The sequence below is a fragment of the Schistocerca piceifrons genome, chromosome 2, assembly GCF_021461385.2.
Source record: "Schistocerca piceifrons isolate TAMUIC-IGC-003096 chromosome 2, iqSchPice1.1, whole genome shotgun sequence".
Classification (NCBI taxonomy): Eukaryota; Metazoa; Arthropoda; class Insecta; order Orthoptera; family Acrididae; genus Schistocerca; species Schistocerca piceifrons.
This window is the reverse complement of record NC_060139.1, coordinates 1,066,105,488-1,066,127,739: the sequence shown is the minus strand read 5'-3', so window position 1 is coordinate 1,066,127,739 and position 22,252 is coordinate 1,066,105,488. Positions and strand designations below refer to the sequence as shown.

Here is a 22,252-nt window from a genome sequence, read left to right as displayed (position 1 = left end):
AACAAAAACCAATCCCAGCTGAAGAATGTTTGAGAAAAATGCACAGGCAAGGCGGAGAGATCGCTGGGAGGATGCGGCACCCCCCCCCCCCCCCCCCCCCCCCGTCCCTCACACCACCATTCTTACGGGTGGACTGGCACGTAGTCATTGCGGGGTCAGGGAACGTTATCTGGCGTGGCTCTGCACTCCGGCACAGCTCACGGCTCCTCTATATGGGCTACTGCACTGCCCAAGAGGGTACAGGGCCTGTGAGCAGCGCATCTCGCCCTCCGCACGCGATGTTACTCCAACACAACGCAGTGCAATACAGTAGAATGGAGTAGAGTGGAATACCGGCTGCGTGACGAGTGTCTGTGTCGTTTATACTTTCATTGAAGCCAGATAAGCAAAATCAGAAATATTCACCCAGATGCGAGAATGGGCACACACACACACACACACACACACACACACACACACACACTAACCCCATCTCACTCTCTCTCCCCCTCTCTCAATTATGAACGGATTACACTACAATCAAGATTACGTGAACCCATGCCAGGAGAGGAATAAAAGGCGTCAAAATTACTACTTACGAAGTAGAAATTCTTATATAAACCGAGACTTGTGCAAATCCACGGACAGCAAATGAACCTCTAGCGGGGAAAAGGATATTCGAAAATCAAAAATCCGAGAATGGTGGTCGCCAAATATAGAAGCTAATGAAAAGTGAAAAACCAGGCATATTGTAAATTCTAGAATCCACTGATAAGGAGATCTAAAAAGGGCAGTGCACAGAAAGAAAGAAAGAAAGGACCGGAGACCCAAGTATTGCAAGATACGAAGATTTAGACTTACGTCGGATTTGGTGCGGTTGGATTAGGACCGCCATCTTCATATGTGCATATCGGTATCGCATAACTTGTGTAACCTAGTGTGTACCCGCTTCGCACTCACGCAACGTTCCATACGCTCTGCAGCAGTGTCCTCAACGGACACTTTTTGATTGCCCCCCCCCCCCCCCTATACAACTATTAAAGAGAATGAGACATCTCGCATTCGCGAAATCGCTTGTGTCGCTTCAGAAGGATTTTTGTTTCTCTCAAACTTTCATTGCGTGAAATACAGAAAGACGTAGGCTCCAACCTCGATGTTGAGCGCCCATACACCCCAACACACACACACACAAGTAGGCTCCAGCTATTCATCTACACCTCCGTGATTACTTCACAATTCACAATTAAGTGCCTGGCAGAGGGTTCATCGAACTACCTTCAGACTGTTTCTCTACCGTTCCACTCTCGAATAGCGCCTGGGAAAAATGAATACTTAAATCTTGCTGTACTAGCCCTGATTTTTCTTGTTTTATTGTGATGGTTGTTTCTCCATGCGTAGGATGGCGTCAATAAAAAGTTTTCGAAATCAGAGGAGAAAGTTGGTGTCTGAAATTTCGTGAAAATATCTCTAAAAAAGCCAACGCATGTACATCACTCTCTCTCCCCTAGTTCGCGAAAATACAAAACGCAGTGCCCTGTTTTGAACTGTTTGATGTCTTCCTTCATCGTATCTGATGCTGATCCCATACAGCGAAGGAATACTCCAGAAGAAGACGGAGAAGAGTCTGTTTGGTAGACCTATTCCATCTTCTAAGTTTGTCAATAAAATGCAGTCTTTGGTTTGCCTTTCCTACAACGTTATCCGTGTGATCGTTGTAATTAAAGTTGTTCGTAATTGCAATTCCTAGATATTTAATTGCATTGACAGCCTTTAGATGTGTGTAATTCATCGTGTAACCGAATTTCAACAGATTTATTCAGTTACTCATGTGCTTGCCGTACACTGACGTACTGTACGTCAACAAATATATTTGTTTCTTTGGTTTGGTGGAACCTGTTCCCAGATTTTTAAAACGTCATTCTGAAACACCCACGTTAACGCTGTAAATAGTAGCCATATTTGGAGACGCGCGTCTCCAAATATGGCTACTATTTACAGCGTTAATGTGGGCGACGAGAAATGACGAACGTTTTTTAAGTTAAATTATTTTTAAATGAAGCTTGTAAATTTCACTTTGCTTATGAGCCACATCAGCTTGAACAATTCTGAGGGTGATGTAGGCAGCCGGGAGCAATCCTTTTTCTGCAGAGAAGAATGCTCTCGACATGTCTCTCAGAAATATCGGCAGTCTCTCACGGAGGGGTTTTGCCAGACAATAGTAAATTGCTGATGTATAGATACTGCACGTCTCGGTGTCTCGGTCGGCCCCCTCTCTTAATTGAGCATGAGCATTTCAAAGATTTCCACAACTGCTCTATATTCCTGTTGTGGACCGATGGATCGTCGAAAGACAGTTTTAAAGGAATGGTTCACAAATTCGTTATCTGTGCCTCTTTTTTTCAAAGTTTTGGAAGACTTTCAGCCGTCAGTTATAATTTTGGTGTCTGGCAAAATGAAGGGGCACTGAAGTATTCTTACCCCTAGAATATATTTGAAGTATAAGGCATTTCCTAAATTTAGAAGACACCCTCTCCCGTACTTCCGAGTGGTGACTGATCAACTTCAACAAAGCTGTTCTCACACACTTTCATTCGTGACACTAACGCACTCTTCACGACAAAAACCGTAGTAGTCGCAAACAGTATTCACTGACACTTCAGTTTCCGACGCAGTGGCTGGTAAAGTATTTTCTCTTTCCCAGCACGACACTTCGATGCTCAGTTTGGGCCTATCAAACCGTGTATTTTATCCTGAGGGAAGTTCTTTTCTTGCATTTTGTGCAGCACAACCGAAAAGGGAAGCCTAATTCGGCGGTGTTGTTAGAAAGTGCATACACGTCTCCCCATGACAATCGACGCAATTACTCGGATCGTGGTTCGACAACAACCCATTCTCCCGACAAAATTGTGAAGAATTGTCTACGCTACAAAATAGCGGACCTAACTTCCGCCACGTGAGACTGTTCGAACTCTGTTTATAGTGACGTCTGAATCCGGTGTAGTACAACGTTATTCGACGTTTCGTTGTCAACGCGGAAAACAATATCAATGTTTGCGGCCTCGAGAGTCGCGCGTTTGATATTACGTGTATAAGTAGCAAGCAGACAGCGACTTTGATATGCAACGCTTCTTGGAAATTACAAAGTCGTTTCACTACACAGTGGGTATCTACTTCTAAATTACTAAATTTGGTAGCTGTTCTTGATTTAATATCTGGAATATTTACGTCAGTTATTAATGATCGTAAAATATTAATGGAAAATGCAGATCTTGTTGCAGGGCGGTGTAGATTTCCCTGGAGGATCACAGGTGTCACGTTCGAAATACTGTGTGTTTAGATGAAACTAGATTTAATGATAGTCATTCGTTACGTAGATATGGAGTGAGTCATTCACTCGTAGATATGGAGTGATGGTATCCCCGAGGGGAGAATTACACTGCCTGTTGGTAAAGGAGGGCGATTTACTGCTTCACAAGCAGCTACGTCGGACGCTTTTATGTCATACTACCTCTTTATTTTAGCTACCAACTTTTAATTAGGTTACCGTCACATTCTTTTCATATTTGTTGGAATCCAGCAAATAACTTCCTTGGATCATCCACCATCCATTCAGCGGTCTGCGTATACTGCCTACATTTTCATTATCATCATAACCACATTGACGTCTTCCAAACCTGTCTGTTCCCCTGATCGATTTGTCCGTTTCCTTGTCTCTCGTTGTACTTTCCAGTATGCCTCCATTCATTCATCTCCAAGAAACCCTCGGTCTTAGATTGATTTTCACTTTGTGACGGTCCTTCGGCATGCTGTGTCGCTATTTAAAAGAATTTCTGCCGACAGGAGGTTCCGTCTATTAAATACCGAAGTTGACAGATATGCCTTCTAATAGAACTCAGAAGACGTACACACATACGATCTGAAAATTGCGCAGCTTTCGCTGCTATATGTAAGAATTTTTTAAATGAAACGTGTCAATAACCGTGGCCTTAAAATACGTCACTGTTCCAAAATAATACAGCTTTCAGTCAATAGTAATAAGAAGACCAGACAACTTCATTTTCTAATAAATCTGCTTTTAAATGTAGTCAATAATGCATACGTAATTCTGCGATATACCACAAATGTTCTGATCGACGTAAATTATCTCTGTCATTAAAGTAAATGGAATATAATTATGTTTTATACTGCCCTTATGTAGCATAGTCTGCACACATCTTCAGTTTGCGTTTTTCATATTTACGTTGTAGCGTGCATAGAAATTATAAATAGGGCACCTACTTTCATTTGTCAATCTCGATAAATGCTTCGCTAGACCATCGATGTTAGCTCTTATCAGCAAGGTTCCAATTACTTATGCTGTTTCTCGTAGCAATTTTCTACTGAATATATTTCCATAAAACTATTCATTTAACAGCGATATAATCTTCTGAAGAAAACTGCCCCTTTTGTCAATGCCGAAAATCAGCTTTTCTGTCCTGGGAGTTTCTAAATGGGAATATTTAAAATAAGTGCCCTGACATGACGATTTTCTTGTGTTTTTAAAGGAACAATCCACGTATGTATTTCGGCCCTTTTTTTGCTGGTACTGCGCTCGGGTTCCACAGTTTCCTAAAATACCAAGTTCACTAGGCTGTCGCGAACACAAAAAAAACTGCTAATTGCAACTGCTATTTCTCATCTAATCACATATAAAACATTTAGAAAACTTCGGGCGTTGGTTCCTAGAACTCATTTATCCAAAAAGAGCTTGTTATATACGAGTGTAGAATTTCAAAACAGTTTTCCTTAAAGTGAGAATAACGCTGTTCAGTGTTTCTTACAGTTCTATGATTCCGAACAGGATCTTTGATTCCAAGATTTCTTTCTATTCCGTATTAGAGGAAAGTCACAAAAGTCTCGACCTATTCGATACCGTTATGATGCCATCCATCCATCCATCCATCAATCAATCTTATAAATTATGATCCTCTTTTCTGTCAGACTTATTTCCCCAATCCAAAAAGTTTCCGATTACACTTAATGGGGCACTACGCATGTAAGTATCAGTCGGATAATGACTGGTATATTTCCTGCCAACGAAAGTTCCCTTTTCCCCCCTCTGCTAAATTCGGTACGAGACACATTACATTCGTAATGATAGAACAAATCATCAATAACTACGTAACGCCATGCGTAAACATAACTAGAACTCTGTTTACTATTGAAATCAATGGAAATCGTGTACCGTCTTGAGCTAACGTGAAATGCAGGTGTACTTCCTTAATCGCAATTACTACAGAGAACTCCTACCTAGAAAAGCTGAACACATCGTAGTACAATAATCAGAAAGGAAGCATAGATGAGCGAAAGAACAACGGTTTTTTCCTCTTTCTAACAGTGTCGGTGGAACTTCCTGATAGATTAACAGTGTATGCCGGATCGGCATTCTAATCTGAAAAATTTGCCTTTCGGGGCACCGACTGAACTATCCAAGTATGGATCATGACCTGCGATACCCTTTACCTTTCGCCAGTACCTCATCTCCAATCTTGGAAACTTCACACAGAAGTAAGTTCCCCTGCAGACATTGCGTTGCTAGCACTCCTAAAATAAAGGTAATTGCGGAGACATCACTTAAAGCCACATCCCAGGGGATCGTGTCCAGTATGAATATTCACCTTGCAGGAGTGTGTGCGCTGATTTGAAACTTTCTAGCAAATGTCCAAGGTACTATTCCATGTCCGGCACAGTTTTAATCTGTCAGGAAGTTTTAAATCCGCTGCAGAGCGAAAATTTATTCTGGAATAAAACATTGTTATGGTTAGTTATGGTAGATCTTTAGTCAGACATCGTCCTGGATCCCACTGATTTCTCTGAGAAGGCAGCGATCTCTCTTCTTGGGAGTGTATTCCCGCGCTGTGCACATTTGCTACAACTTTGTGTGAAAACTGCCGTAGCTCACCTCGCGCCGCATTACACCTTACAGCACAGCACACTCACTCAGTCATACGTCATATATACATGTCAGTCCCTTAGACATTGTAATTAGTCTCCAAATCATTGTGTAATCAAGATTGTCCTACACTTTACAACGTGACCTGACCGTGGCAGCAGTAAGAGTCCATCTGCCACTGCCACAAGTCAACCTGGTTATGAACTTTTCTTTTCAGACATATCAGAAGCTTAGTTTTGAAAGCTGTATCTAGTTCTTCAAAACCTATTCGACTGGTTCTATGGTGTCATTTTGTTAATTTTTCAGATGTTCTCTACGATATGTTTACACATTAGTACTTTCTTGATTATAATTGATTTTCAGGCCCACTTCCAAACTTCCTCCGTCGAGTTGTTTCACGAGTTGAAGTTCATCCTTACATCAGGCAAACGTTACATCTCGTCAGTCAAACGAAGGTAATACAGTCGTAGTCCATCAATTGTTTCCACACTTTTAAGGATCACAAAAGTAACTTAAGAGCAAACATAACTACGTAGCCTTGTGTGGTCGGCATCATGACGGATGAAAAAAAAACACTTTAATTGTGACCGAGCGAGGTGGCCCATCCTGATTTAGATTTTCCGTGATTTCCCTAAATAGCTTCAGGTAAATGCCGGGATGATTCCTGTGAAAGGGGACGGCCGGCTTCCTTCCCTAATCCGATGGGAACGGAGCCGCAGTTGGGAAGCGCCCTCATAATTTAAACAATCTGCATAGGAATACACAGTTCACTCACGAAACCGAAAACAACGGTGTGTTAGCGCTATCAATTATAGAACTGTGGATGGTACACTGAGACACAGGGTATACTGGAAGTCAACTCACACAAATGGGTACCTACACGTAGAGTGCTGCCGTCACACAGCTCGGAAGTATTCAGTTCTACACACGCTGACTGTCCGTGCCTACGGGACAACTGACACTAGGAACATCAAAGCAGAATCGAGGGAGCGACACGACACGTCTCGCGCCAGCGCGACGAAGGGCAGCCGACTTAAAACAAGAGGGCAAGGACGAGAAGCTTCCGCTAGTGGACTTACCATATGTGAACGGCGTGGCAACGTCTTCCGCCAACGAGGTTTCAAACAGATTTTCCACATAATCCACAACATGATAGGCTGCACCAAGGATTCAATCAACAAACTAAGCACTGCAGGAGTATACGAGCTACGTTGTGGGAGCGGAGCTGTCTACGTAGAGGAGACTGGGAGACAAGTTAGCAGACGAGTAGCAGAGCATAAATGGTATGTGCGATCAGCACAGTAAATCGGAGACAGCGGAACACCACCGTCACTGTGGACAGCGTACCTTGTTCCACGAAGCCCCTGTGCTGGCAAGAGAGTCGTGGACACGACAACGCAAAATTCGGGAGGCTATTGAAATTACTGAGCAGCCTGACATATAGAGGACGCCTGCAAACTTCCAACGTCCTGGCTGACTGCTATCCGAGTCCTGCGGACCGCGAGCGGTTGTGGGGCAAAAGTCAGTGTATGTCCGCGCTCACCGCGAAGAAAACAGGCTCACCAGAAGCTACGCGCTGATTCACAGACCGTCTCCAATCACTGGAAAGCCGGTTAGCCCTCCGGTAGCTACTTTCCTACCCTCCCGTCTTTCGTGATAACTAGCCTATTATATTCTAGAGCCAATAAAATTTCACAAATATGTCGTAGTGACACCTGTTGTCAGCTACAGAGCTGACTCTCCTCCTCCAACCCAGTTTTGCCCTGAGGAATGCTCTAGTAATATGGCCGAAACGTTGGATTTAGAGTTTATAATTACAGTATTGTAAAAATTTTAATCATCGTAACTAGTGCTGTTGACAATAGGCTTCATTAAATGAAACGTCGTTGCCTAACTCCACATTCAGTTCTGAATTTTTTCATTATCTACATAGAGTCTAGAGGAAGCTTCAACCCGCTAGCAGTATACACTCGCCAATATACTGACACAGTCGAAAAGTCGAAACATTGCTTATCATCATTGACGAACCCAGACAAGATTTACGGTCATAATTTGCTAATTTAATCTGTTGTAACAAAATAAGGCTTTGCCTAGACGAAAGCTTTCGTATTAAATTTTCAGTACAATATAGAAACAAATCATATTGTACAGAGTACATTTCCCTTAGAATGTGGTGGATGGTGGTGACTGAATTGTGCACAGAAACGACGGGCGGCAATGCATCGAGGCGCAGTTGCCGTATCTGACATCTGGCGAAGTTTTGGGGAACTACAGGCTGCGAGCCACAATAAACTTCCACCCGAGACACACAGAGTGCGTGCGTGGAACGCGGCATGGAATTAAGACTGCTTTCTTAAAAGGATGAGTGAAATATAAGTTCTGTAGTACATTGTGTGCGGTTAAGCTGTTGTTACATGGCATATTAACGTGTTGTGTACATTTGAATGAGTATCAGTAGGTGTGGCAGTAGTACTGGTTCCATATGGGTCTGAACACACCAGCTTTTAAGAATGGGTACAATCTGGTATGCAGCTGCAGGACAATGGACGAACGATAATGCGTAGGGTTGTTTCGCATTTTTTCTGTAGACACTATTATTTAGAGTTCCACCAAGTTTCGACTAAAAACGTTGATGATCGTACGAGTTATTGAACCTTTGGTTTGTTCCTGCCCCGAAGTGGTGTGAAATGATTTGACAGATTTGCGCCATTCGGGTCGGTAGTTCTTTGTGCTGCAATTAATCCAAAGTCAGTTTCACGAAGAGGGAAAGGCAACAGTTGCCCTGTTGCTACGGTTTGCAGAAACGGAAATTCGGTACGGTCACATGTTGGAACGTTACCTAAGACACTGGACTCTTATTCTGATTCGGCAGAAATCCTTAGCGACTTTCCAGCTTGCTGCCCCACCTTTACCGTACACTGTCTCACTTTGGATCGCGTTTCAGACGCAGTAGAGTGAACTGCTGCATTAAACACACAGCCTCCGACCAGTGTTGTAATGTGCTCTGTCTTTCATGCGCTCATCACTGTACTATAGCTATAGGTGCGTACTGTTCATATTTAGGAAGCGCCTAATCCGCCTACGTGTGATATCACTTGCGCTCAAGCTTGAATATCGGGCAAGGTCAACAAAGTGTGGTTTCGTGGGACGGCTGCAGCAAGGAGAGAAAGATGCGGACGACAACTTTGGCCGATGTGCACAGTGTGCGGGTGTCGGAACAGTACAGTACCGCGTATGGCCTCCCTAAGCAGTTTCTTGTTCAGCACTGCTCCCCACTCAGACGACACTTCCGTGTGAAATAACTCCGCCCGGTCGCCTTAACGCGCAGGTGCAACCGCCTTGCACTAGCGGGTGCTGGAGCTAGGCACCGCCCGACAAAGCTCTGCCGAAGGTGTACAGCTGTGCCACCTCGCGTTTCGAGGACGGTGCCTGATCATCAAATGACTTCAGATAGTACACGGTATGTGTTTCCGAGCAAACGTGGCATTTTTTTCTGCAGTCAAAACTGTTTGGAGAGGAAAAAAGTGTTAATTTGTGCCCTTGTCACTGTCGTGCTTCTCTTTATGCCTTACTTACGTATTAAAGTGCAAGTAATTCGACTCGATGGTCGCACGTAGTATGCTAAACGTTTATATTAGTGTCACGAGACTGTACAAATCCGGCATCCGGCGTACGGACAGTACAGGGTGTCCCAGGAAGAATACTGAATGTTAGGAGATATGACAGGAACGCTCATTTGAAGCAAAAAGATTTATATGGATACATGCCTTATTCCGAATGGTTTCCGAAATAAAACAAATTTCATTTCACTTTCTTACAGTTTCTTCTCATGGACCAATATGTTTCGCGAAGAGAGCGAGAGTATATTGAAAATCTCCGGCGATGCTGTAGCTTAGGTAGCCTTTGTAGACCAGCTTGAGGTAGTTGCCCAACTTCATACATTGAAAGTGCCCCGCATCAAATTCTTCGCCTCGACTTGCTCTCTACTACGGTGGTAAGTTGCAAAAAATAGCAATGTACCGAATAAAACAGAAAATAAATTACTATATTTGCGTTAAATGTGCTGCGTCACGGAAACCATTCGGAATAGGGCTGATGTCCATATAAACGTATTTGCTTCAAATGATCGTTCCTGTCATATCCCCGAATATCGATTATTTCACGTGGGACACACAATGCGGAAAATCAAAATGTTTCGAAATCTCTAAAGAAACCCATTAGTCAACTGAAGGCGTAGGTATGAAAAAGCGTTAATTCACAAGAGCATACTTTGGGTTGTATAATGTTATATAGTTGGTTAAATAATAAGACAAGCAGACAAATGCTGTAAGACTAAACACATTTATGTGGAAGGTAGTGATTTGTAGTGGTGCTTAGGAACTACTTATCGTCGTCATCATTTGATGTATTCGAAAACACAACGGATTACTTGATCAGCTAATCCGTACTAAATCATTGATTACCATTTTTTTCCGCCGACCCTTTCAGTATTTAAGTGCAATTTGCCTATCCCGTGCAAAAATTAGGCACTCTAAGACGATTGTTTGTGACTACCTTTTTTTTCTATGGCCGTTAATTATACGTTTGTTTAATGTTCCAACATTGAAGCTGAGCAAAATGCGACAGAGGAGAACTGTAAACGTACACTTGTATCGAAATCGCACAAATAATATTGCTTACGAATATGTAGTAGCAGCTGAAAATTGGTGCAAGAACGGGGCTCGAATCGGGATTGGCTGTTTATGGCGAGGAACCGTCAGGCTGTAAGATAGCGGTTCCAGGCTCGCCTCAAACGTGGATTGTCGCTGATAAGAGGACCAGAGAAAGAAAGACTCGCTGACATCTTTCAGCAGGAGTATCATCAGTTAGCCAGAGGACGTGACCACGGTGGTGGACGCTCAGCGAAAGTCGATTGTGGGCAGACGAAGCACGCTGCTTGTATTGTCTTCCTGCTGTGCTGTGCTGTAAATCTCAGCAGCCGATAAGCCGTATCAGGTGTATCGGATACCGAGGGCACACGTCACCTGCACGTCAGCGTGTTGAACCACACTGCAACCCCGCTGTTCGATCTAGCTGATTCGATGTCACGTGTACAAGCAAACGTAATTGAGTTGTCAACAGGCAAATAATTATAATCTGTAAAAAAGATGTAAACGTCAGCCGGTAAGAACTGTCGATTAAAATATTTTTGTCGTGTTTGTCTCATTTTGTGTGCTCAAACATGTAACTGGTACAACTACGAGTTTCGGACGAAATTACTGGTTGAGATATTTAATGACATAATTTAAAGAATATCTGTGAACGGACGTCCGGGCATCTGTCTGCGCCATTTCTCGCTTCGCAAAACTGTCGTGCTGGGGAAGCCCTGTTGCCGCATTGCCAAAGAAACAGTATTCGTGTAGGAAAGAGCAGCCGGGGACCGCAGCAAGAAGCGAGGCCAATCTAGTCCGCTGTTGGGAGCCCCCAGCTAGTCCTAGGCTTAGCGACGATATCGAGTGTACCCTTGTGCGTTTCGTACTTCAGTAAACTCGATGACGTGTGTCGACTCCATTCGGTATTTTGTACAGTTTGTTTCGCGATAGTTAGGGCAGTGTGTCGGCTTGGGAGACCGGTAGACGAGGAAGAGCGGACTCGAACTGTCACCAGCCGATGCTCTAGCCCAACCCGTCCCTTTACCTACTTAAAGTGTGCACGTCGCACGCTAAGGAATCAGACGGCATTTCCAGCTGGATAATGCAAGATCCTGCACTACAGTTCACAGCACAAAAACCTTGATGAATGTACGGTTCTTGACTGACTGATTTTTCGCCCATGGAGCGTGGTGGATCCGATAGCTACATGTATAACTACGTAAACTGACACAGCATATGTTTGAGGCACTGATGTTGATGGATATGAGTTCCGAACGGAATGAAAGTGTGATCATGTAATGCCCGTTATGTGACGAACATTTCCATAAATTTGGTAAGTATCGTGTTGGAGCTTCGGTGGAGTAACAATTTTCGCTTCCGTCAGAATATGTCTGGGACCAACGATTTAATGTGCCAGATGAGGTAGGTTGGTGTCTGACTCACTAGAAGCACGTCTAATTCATCCACGTTCCAGGAGAAGAGCTATGAGGCTCATTATGACTCGGCTAGGTTGGCGCGAAAAAGTGACACAAAGGCTCATCAATACACAACACTGTAGGCTAGCTGACTCTCATGTTCTTTGTTGTTAGAGGACTGTTGATTACTGTTTCACATGAATTCAATGGACATAGGCGCAAATTAATTAAAGTTTTACCTTTTGTCTCGTTTTCGTCGCCTTCTTCTTGACAGAAAGCATCCGTTAAGGCTTTGCTCCTTGCTGGTGCTAAAATTTTAGGACTACATACTACTATTTAGGTTGCGATCCGCCGAACTTTTGAGTAATAAATAAAACCTTTGTACCACCACCTTGTTTATTTGAGTTCCGAGAAGTGCTCCTTAACAATAATAATCTGTAGCCTAGCTCTAGGACTGTGCTAGCGCAAAAAAAAGGACTGGATGGTTATAGTTTTTAGCGCTGGGAGAATTAATACATGGCGAGAGAGCGTCTAGTACTGCCCATTTCCTCCATTTTTAACGTGAAAATTCTTCTTCGGTAAGTACCCAGCCCGGCAGACCTGTCGCCAGTTTCCCTACTGTTTTATATGGCAGGGCAGCACTGATAGTGTTTTTCCGATGACTACAGGCGAACAGCGGCCTGGTATGACCCAAGGCGTCCTCTAAGATTACCCGAGGGGGAGAGGGGGGGGGGGCGCAAGTCGACCAATGGTCTCGCTTAATGCATTCCAACCGGGCTGTTGGAGAGCATACAAATGCACGATGGCTCCAAGCGCAGAAATAGCCCCTTGAGTTCGCTGCTAGTTTCACACTGCCTTATTGGACAGGCAGATATCAGGAAGCCTAGTTAGTACGTGCGTGCGTGATATCGTGTTCTAGCTTCCGAATGCTCCACAGCTTTCGAGGCGTCAGCGCTGCTATTTATAATTGTGTGTATCGGTGAGCGATTCTGTAAAAACCAGTGTCACAGTATCCATGTGGACAGTCCGACATTACAAGTAGTGGTTGCAGATATATTCGATGTTGACGTATAGGACAGGAGGGGACTGACATTTGAGTGAGTGTTCTGAGACGCTGAAAGGAGAAGGAAACAATTCACTGAAGCAAGTAACAAGCTGCGCTTCTGCTATGCACGGCGCAGCACATGTTCTGAGAACAAATGAGCGAAGTAGTACCTGTTCATAAGGAAGGAGAAAGAAAGGTAAAAAGGAAGAGAAATAACTGTACCCAGATCAGAAAGGACGCATATTAAAACCAATTTCAAATTCTCCTCTCCAGTGCACAGGCGATGAACGAGTAATCAAATTAAGGAAACCAATATCTAATTTGATAAACAAGTTTCAATTATATGCTTTCAGCACCTTAGTTTCCTCTTTGCAGAAGCGGATGCAATCCACTATACCATTCTCTTGCTATGTTGCTTCCAGCCCTTTAATATATAGATACGAACTCCATTGTACAAAATCCCTGTCATTATAGCTCAGTCGCCTATAATCGTCTGAGCTTTTGTTTTTTAGTTGTTAGTAAAAAGAACATACACTTTTCATTATATACTCCACGTTAACTTCAGCTTTCTTCTTCTTCTCTTTGAAGTAATGACCACAGGTGCAATGGAGCGCTGTTACAGTACAACACTATCATTCAAATAGGGAATTTTCACACAAAATCTTTCTTCAAACAAAACTCCTTAGATTGTAACATAATCACTTTCTCACTCGTTAATCCCTACTTTCTTGTCCATAATGCAAGCTGTTTTCTTCTTCGCTACAGCTGTTGAACGAATAATTCAGCTACAACAAACACTCGGATGAAGATAATGTCGTAGGAATTGAACACGGGTGGTGTGAAGCAAGTGGTAGTGTAGGAGCCGTATGAAAGATGAGACGCAATGGAGCGATACTGCAACGACGTCAATGCTACCTAAAAAGCGAGGCGTTGCAGTTCGGTATGACGAGACGCACGTCATGTGACAGGTAACGCTAGCTAAAGTCTCACCCAAACTCGGTGCAGTGTCATGTTGTGGCAAATAATAAATACTTGGCGCTAAATTTCGCTGCTGTGAGCTTCTGATATAAACGAAGTTACTGAGAATTAGGTTTTTTAGCCTTTAAAGAAAAAATAAAGCTATGATTCCAGAATGAGATTTTCACTCTGCAGCGGAGTGTGCGCTGATATGAAACTTCCTGGCAGATTAAAACTGTGTGCCCGGCCGAGACTCGAACTCGGGACCTTTGCCTTTCGCGGGCAAGTGCTCTACCAACTGAGCTACCGAAGCACGACTCACTCCCGAGTTAGAGTCTCGGTCGGGCACACAGTTTTAATCTGCCAGGAAGTTTCAAAGGTATGATTGTTTCCCAACTGTATCGAATCAGACATAAAAAAGTGAGCATCATTGTACCAAGGATGTACTGGCGCTGATTTCATTTTATCAACATAACAATTTAGATAACATAGAGTAACCAGAAATACAGTTATATATCAAAAGCTTTAATTCAGTCTTCTTAATTGTTTATAAGTACAATCCTTGGACAGTAAGATATTCCAAGTTTCTTGTGCTAGCCAGTAAATATTCTGTTGCGTAAATTAAACATGCTGTAGGTAAATGATAATACTGAAAATCAATGATTTAATAACAATATAGTGAATATTGAATGTAATACCACTCAACTTTACGAAACTGCTTTGAATGCAGTATATGCTGCTGCAGAACAAAACTGATAACTCGTTAAAACTGTGAAAGAACTGTAAATAGTCTTCACGGGTTTGCCGCCGGATGACACGTTGTGCAAATTCCACAATATTTCCTCGGAGCAACTGTCCGACTACCAGCCCTCACCAAGGTTCAACCACATCAAGATGTCGGACAGCTGCTCCAAGGAAATATTGTGGAATTTGTACAACGTGTCATCCGGCGGCAAACCCGTGAAGTTTATTTACAACATATCCGCCGAGAAAGCTTGAAGAGTCACGTGTGAGAGAACTACCAAAAAACCCAAAAAAACTTCTAGTTCATTGCAGAAAAACTCTTAAATGTTACTATCAACGGAAAGCACCTTTCCTTAACAGTACTTACCCGAATTTAGATACACGCAACACTCAAAAGCAAAGGGAAAAGAAAAACAGTTAAAATTTTCAGACGTATACAAAAAACGAACAATACAATAATAGAAACCTAAACAACAACATATCGAGAAAACTACATAGAAGCATCACACCAATAGCTATGAATAGCATATGGCCAATCATTTACTAATACTTCTCATCTAACGCTGTCTAATGATGAAATAACAGGCAGCTGTTCAAATTGTACGTGACTTAAAAAGTCGTCCGAAACACAGCAACACTAATAACCGTTGCTCATAAGAGCAAATGTTGTGTGTTAATGTCTGAGTCTATACAGGTTTTCAAGAACTACTTTTAAGCTATGTTGTCAACTGCCAGAGCTTCACAAATAGCAGATAATACCAGTCTTAAAGATATTAAACAGTTGTTCTAACTTCTACACAAGCACTAACTAGAATGTTCCCTAATGGAAGAAAGAGTAGCAGGAATATCAAGAAGATAGCTACCTCGGAAAGCTAAATACCAAATCAGCTCTGCATACACTTGTGGTATAAAATGTCGATTCGTTAGAATAACATGTTCCTCTTGTAACTACTCAGGCCGACGAAAGATGTTCTTTGAAACAGGATCGTTGTTCAGGTAGTTGTTAAGTGTGGAACATCCCACTGTGTGCGCTCTCTGGTTTGCCATATGCGCAGATGGCGTGTGATGGGACATCAGCTCAGTACATCGACAAGGCGCGACCTGCGGGTGAACGTCTCCACGTGCTGCGGTGGGCCGCTTACGATTCGGCGTCGCGGCCTGGCGGTGTCTTGAAAGTCACGGAGCCAAGGGCACGGGCGATAATGTCAACGCCAGAACAATTGAAGATTATTATGAGAACTGTCATTCTGTAATGTCATGTCAAGGTGTGAATACACCTTGAGATCTATTTGAGCTACAGGTTTACAGATATCTGTTTACCCACAGTTGTAAATGAAGTTGTACAGTTCGTTTGTAATACAAGAGAGTTATCGGAAGAGTGACTACTTCATTTTAGTATCGTAAACAGATCGGAGCTCTCGCCATCCGCCCTTGCAAAAGGTGGGGAAAAAAACCATGGTGAAGCCGAGACATCTGGGCTATTGGCACTATATAGCAGGTCCACTACAGTGAATAACATCAGTAATGGCGACCATAAAATATTTATAAAGTAAAAGTTGGCACACACATCGGCAGGGTGGCAGATCGTTTGTGGAATGGAATACGTCGTACCAAAACCCCATTTGTATTCCTCCACTCTCTTCAGTGAAGTGAGGATGGAAACTAGAACACTCAAAGCAAAACCAGACACAACAGACACTACAGTATAAGACAACACACAGTGAAGTTGAATATCTAGTGAGAATATCAGGTATTGATGTAACTCATAAACCACGATTTGTTAAAGAAGCAAGCACCAAAGTTTAGACATCAGGTTTATACAAATTATGCTATGAGAACTGTAAAGGATGTGTATGAGAATGAAAAGCAGGTCTTCTGACATAATATACAAAGCACACCATATTATGAAAGGACGAAACTGCCCTATTCACACTAGTGAAACTTTTAAAGCAAATACCTTACTAACATCAAATACGTAAGGGAGTAATCAGAGCAAGTAACAGTAGACATGTCACACATCAAAAAAGTACACATGTAAGCAGCAACAGTATAAAACCAAACATATTTAGTATAGTAGGCACAAAATGTGACCAAAGAAGTACTAACTTCTTGCAAACTGATGCAGAACTATACCTACTAAAATTATGTATAACTCTCTTTAGTTTTTGTGTTTAAAATATCGCTTTCAGTAAGAGTTTATCTTGTTTAATAATATCTGCACTTTGTTTTTGATTTTATGGTAGTAACTAGGCTTGAGTCCACAGCTGTGCTTGTGTATACGTTAGACATATATATTGAACACATCTCTTCCTCTCTCTCGATATCTATCTTGTTTTCACTCCCCCACTCGGCCAATCTCCTCCTTGCTCTCCCTGTCAGCCTCTCCCCCTCTTGCCCCCCCCCCACTCCCCCCCTCCCTCTCGGCCCATCTGCTGCTTCTGCCATAACTGTCATGCAGGGCAGTCTACATTTCTGGAGTGGGAAAATCCCGAGTCTTGCCCCTGACGTTTAGACTATCCAGCAAATCAGGTCGAAAATACAGTACGGTGTTATTCCTAAAACTGTCATGCAGGGCAGCCCATATTCATGGGCTGAAAAATAAGTTTGTCCCTGTACCTCCGCTTCCATTGAAGCCCAACAGTTATGATACCCATGAAGTGAAGTGTACTGTTTGTGTGCCAAATTTGCTTAAAATGGAATCAGGGCTCTGGAAGGAGATTTCAGGCATGTCAACATACTTACTGGTCAGCATCTGACAATGAGTATAGCTTTGAAGATATACAGAAAACAATAAGTTTGCTGGTTACAACAGATTTTCCCATCTGTAACTTGCTTATATGTACAGTTATTGTTACCAACTTTTCCAGTCTATTGTACATGTTTCCCTTAGTCAAAAATCTTCGAAAAATGCAAATGTTAAACCTACGAAATGAAGAAAAATATGCTTTATTCTCATTGCTGAAGTTAATACTGTGAATAAAACTTCTGGTGCCACATACTTTTATTAAAAATGAATCTACTTCCCGTAGAACACTCCATACGAAGGGTGTTATCCCTTTGGATCATGTATAGGCAGTCTGTTTGCAGAGCTTTATTGCATAGGAATCTGGAAGTGTGAACTCTGTTGTTCATGTCGTAACGGCCAGTGTAGCCATTCTAAATACGGTAGCGCCCCCGACAGTCTTTTGCAGTGATTCTGTGGGAGCGTAGTAGTAATGCAGTGCAGAAACCAGAGGCAGCCGGTGGGCACAGTATGTCACCATGCCGCTTGCAGCACTATGGCTGTTGATTCAATGAGAATCAAGCGCTTGGCGGTTACTACACCAGGGGCAGCCAAGATTTCGGCTCGATTGCCAAAGTGCTCAGCCTCGCCTCACATTTCCTCCCACCGCCACGCCACGCCACGCCACGCTGCTTGAGCGTGAGGAGGATGAGGATGAGGAGGCGGAGGCCGGGGGGGGGGGGGGGGGGGCGGGAAAACTGCGAACGTGCCTCATTTAAATAACAGTGTAGTCACACTCGATACTAAATCGTTTTATATTTTTACAATTCTCAACAACATAGGTCACAAAAACAAATTTTCGGTGTTATTTAATTATTTTTGGCGCACTTAATACCTAATTTTTACCTGGTACAAACTGTTGGCATACGGACAGTCGTGAACAGTTCAAAGATTTGCTCTCAAGTTGCCATATATAATTGTGACAAGTTTCATAATCTTAAAAAGGTCATTCAGACAAATATGTCCACCGAAATATTGTAGCATTTTTCCTGCAACCTCATTACGGAGACTTGGAAACTTTGCTAGAGGAGAGGAATGTCGACGTCCTGGACAGTTTTAATGTCAAATTTCGTCATTAAAATGCGACTGCACAGAGACGCTTTCAAGTGAAGTGGCAAACGGTCTCTAAAACAGCTCAAAACAGATGGATGTCCTGAAAATCTCTATAAAACTATTCTTGTAATTCTTTCACACAATTCTTTAACGCCAGTGAGCTTATGGAGCTGGATTGTCTTCGTCAGTATATGTCCCTTCAAAAATTCGATTTTCCTCATAAATGCATCGCCATCAAATCCAAAAGAAGTTACGTTACGGTGTCTCACTGTGGGCAGGGTGCAGTGAAGTCCACGTAAGTTTGCAATTGTAATTTTCGTTCCTGCACTCGCTTTTCCTTTGTAAATTGAACAATAGGGAGCTCTAAATCGAAAAATCGTTCCAGGCATGCCCATTGATTTAATCAACATACTTTGCAGTAATATATTAGGTCTCCACACTCTTCGTTTGGTTCTATTGAAAACCGTTGCAATTGACAGTGGAATAATGCGCGCAACTTCAGAAATTTTGGTATTTGTACCAGCAATTTCTTCGCGTGCTCCAGGTTTGCAAATTTATTCTTTCATTGTCATCTAAATCTGTATATTCTGTCTGCTTGGTATTGTAATGCGTTTCATAGCAAATATGCAGTACCTGTCACTTAAGCGAACTGAGAATTCTGATCCCCTCTTCTTTCATTCTCACTCGTTTTAAACGATTGCGATGGTGGATCGCTAGCCTGCCATTTTTGTGGAGACAGCTTCTGGACCTGAGAAAGTCTTCCATACTATGAACGAATAGCGAAAGTGAAACAGCGCCAACAGTACGATCCTGCTGACCTCAGATGTTGGGCCGACCGAAACATGCCACACAGTAGTGCTAAATGAACTTCCGGGAAGATCCGAGCGAAGCCGAGTGACAGATCGGGCCTCGGCCCGGCCGCGCACGCTGCACGTGTGAAGTTTGGTACGCCGTGGCCGGCCCTGTGCTTTACCTCCAGGACATGAAATTGCTGCCCGGAACGGTAGAACATCGCAACATCCGAGATCCTGAATTGTTCATAAACTCGCCGATTTCAGTTAAAGGACGAGCAGTCCAACACCGCCTATTGTAATGAGAGAGCTACGCTGGGTGACGAGGGGACACGGACCAACCAGCGGCCGCCATTGAGTTCTGCCTTTCATCATCGTGGGGTCATCTCTGGGTACTGATCGCCGGCTAAGGACTTGGTACGTTTCAACTGGGAGCCCTTTTCCTGGTACACTGCGTCGGCAGCAGACATTTGCCAGGGGTGCGCGGGTAGGGAGCTGTGGTTGGACTCCAGAGTGGTGCGACCGCCCACCTGTCCTCACCGCTCATAGAGGCGGGACTTCTCACAAAGAGGCTGGTTTCTCCACGCGCCATTCCGGCCATCCACATCGCCGCTGACGGCGCCAGCTTGACTCAGAGCCTGCCATACTGGGCCGCGTGTTGCTAAGCTGGGCATTGTTCTTAGCAATCCTAGTCACACCTCACAGCCGAGTCCAGGCAGCCGCGGTTCACGCAGCGACCAACCAGGGAGCGAGAGGGGGCGTGGCGGCTGCACCGTGGCGCCCAGCTGTAGCTATATGGCTCGTAATGAAAAACTTGTTTTGCTGCTGTTGTTTCACCGAATCCTCCACCGGCCAGCATCCTCGCCTCGTGGCCGCCAACTGCCATGCCGCTAGGAATGGCGCGACGTCTTCTGGTCTACTTCAGTGCTAACACACAACTGCTGAAGATAGTCCAAGTCTCAGAGGCTACTTGGAAGTGCAAGAGATCAGAAGGATTTAGCAAACTATTCAAAGCAGCGCAGTTTAGCTGTCCACCATTGTGCGTTCCCGCCAGTCTGAAGCACGTGACGTGACTGCAGCCGACGTGTGCCGTGGCGTTCTACAGGTGCTGCTGCCTGGACGTTGAGGGAAGCGTCTGCGAGCAGCGTAGGACTTCCTGTCACATCTAAAGTCCTATCTCGCGTCCATCCGATAGTTTACCTAATACAATGTACCGGGCAGATACCGAACTCTTGCTTCATTTTGAGGCGTTTCGTGTCGTTTAAAATGTTTTCACGAGAACCTGCCGCCGTTTTTCTATCGACGAAAACGTACCACCACTCAAGCTGCATCTCGCCGTATTTGGCACGTTTCCAATGTCACCAATAACTTGCGGGCAAAGCAAAGCACTGTCCTCGCTCCCTCAGTCAGAGTAACAGCACTAGTAGACAATGTATGACGGTTGTTCGTCTACCCCCTTAAAAGCAAAACACCTTTTCTGCTGTGCGTAAGGACCTTTATGATTTTGCTTTTGTGATGTGTAAATGGAGCTCCAGAGACAGATACTGCTCCCGCGATGTTTCACCTGGTTTCAACGGAAAACTTTGTAGTGAATCTCATACTAGATACAATATATTTTACCTGTAACACCCCCCCCCCCCCCAAAAAAAAAGAAAAAGACACCGATTGTGTAAAGGATCGAACGTCCATGAATGAGAGAATGTGCCAAATATTTGACGTCGAGCATGTAGAACCATTGTGGTTGATGATACAAAACCGCCGCTATGTCAGTTTTATTATTTTCACGTCATTAACTCATAGACTAATGAAACACTCAAGAGTCATTGTAGAAAATCTTTGAAATTATATTTCAAGTTCCTTGGAAGTCGGTAAATGCTGTCATTGCCAAATGCTGGAGGAGTATAGTCTGGGTAATTTGCGCGCTGTGAGTTACGCTGCTACAAGACATACACACACCTTTTAACTTTAATACTCGTCTGATGTTGTTAAACCGTTACGGTAAGATTATACGTCCTAATCATTACATTTGAACAGCATTTTAAGTTTTTAAATTCGGTCGTTTACTGTATGAAATATAAAAGATCAAATTGTGTCCCCTAAAGACAACTTGAACTAGAACCGTGCTCCGATTTAGCCGTTTAGTGGTGAAGATGTGGTCAGTCGATAAGAAAACCTCGTAACTGAATGTGATGCGATATTCATTTCAGTGATACATAAGTCACACTTTTGCGGCAGAAACGTAAGTGTATCGTCTGTTACGCAGGAACGTGACTATAGACATGGGTGTGGTCTTGGCTGAGGCTCGACCGTGACATAAACAAGGAGACACTGAAATTTCCAAGATGGGCCTGTAGCTTCCTTAACGTAAATTTCGAGAAGTGGGATCCACAGGAATAAGTTGACAGCGTACCGGCTGGTCGTCTTTGTGTATTTCTCAACGTTGATCTGTTACGAGAATATAAAGACAAATGCATCAGTTAAATTATCTGAGATTAGAGAACACATGCGTAATTTTTGTGACTACTTAGAATCCGTGCCACATTGAGTTTTCGTTGGATGTTCAACTATGTCCCGATAACTTTGAGCAGGAGTGCGTTGCGTAAAACGTCCTTTGTCATTCAAACGGCCGGGTGACGCACGCGCAGACTGTGGTTTCCTCTGTGCCGTGCGACGCACCGGTCCGCTCCTTTCCCACAACGCATTGCGGCACGCACTTCCCAGTGGGCGCCGCGATCGAGCGACCGTCGTCAGATACTAAACCTGTGTAACTATCTTACGTGTTCGTCGTTGAAAGTGGCGTTGTTGTGCAAGCACGGTACATTCGGTATGCTAGAAAGAGGCCAAGTTTCTTCAGTTGAGTTATGGCAATATGATAAGCTCGCAGTCTCCTGTCGCCTCGACGGGGTTTCACAGAACCTTGTGC

At 43.6% G+C, this 22,252-nt stretch overlaps 1 protein-coding gene and 1 non-coding gene across 3 annotated transcripts in view; one reads left to right on the top strand and one right to left on the bottom strand.

The window, feature by feature from the left end:
* LOC124777890 (26S proteasome non-ATPase regulatory subunit 1) overlaps positions 1-22,252 on the top strand; it is a 361,280-nt gene that overhangs the window by 255,695 nt on the left and 83,333 nt on the right. The gene's annotated exons all lie outside the window — the stretch shown is intronic.
* On the bottom strand, positions 14,199-14,273 carry Trnas-cga. The gene has a single exon. It is a non-coding gene; the product is annotated as a tRNA-Ser (tRNA).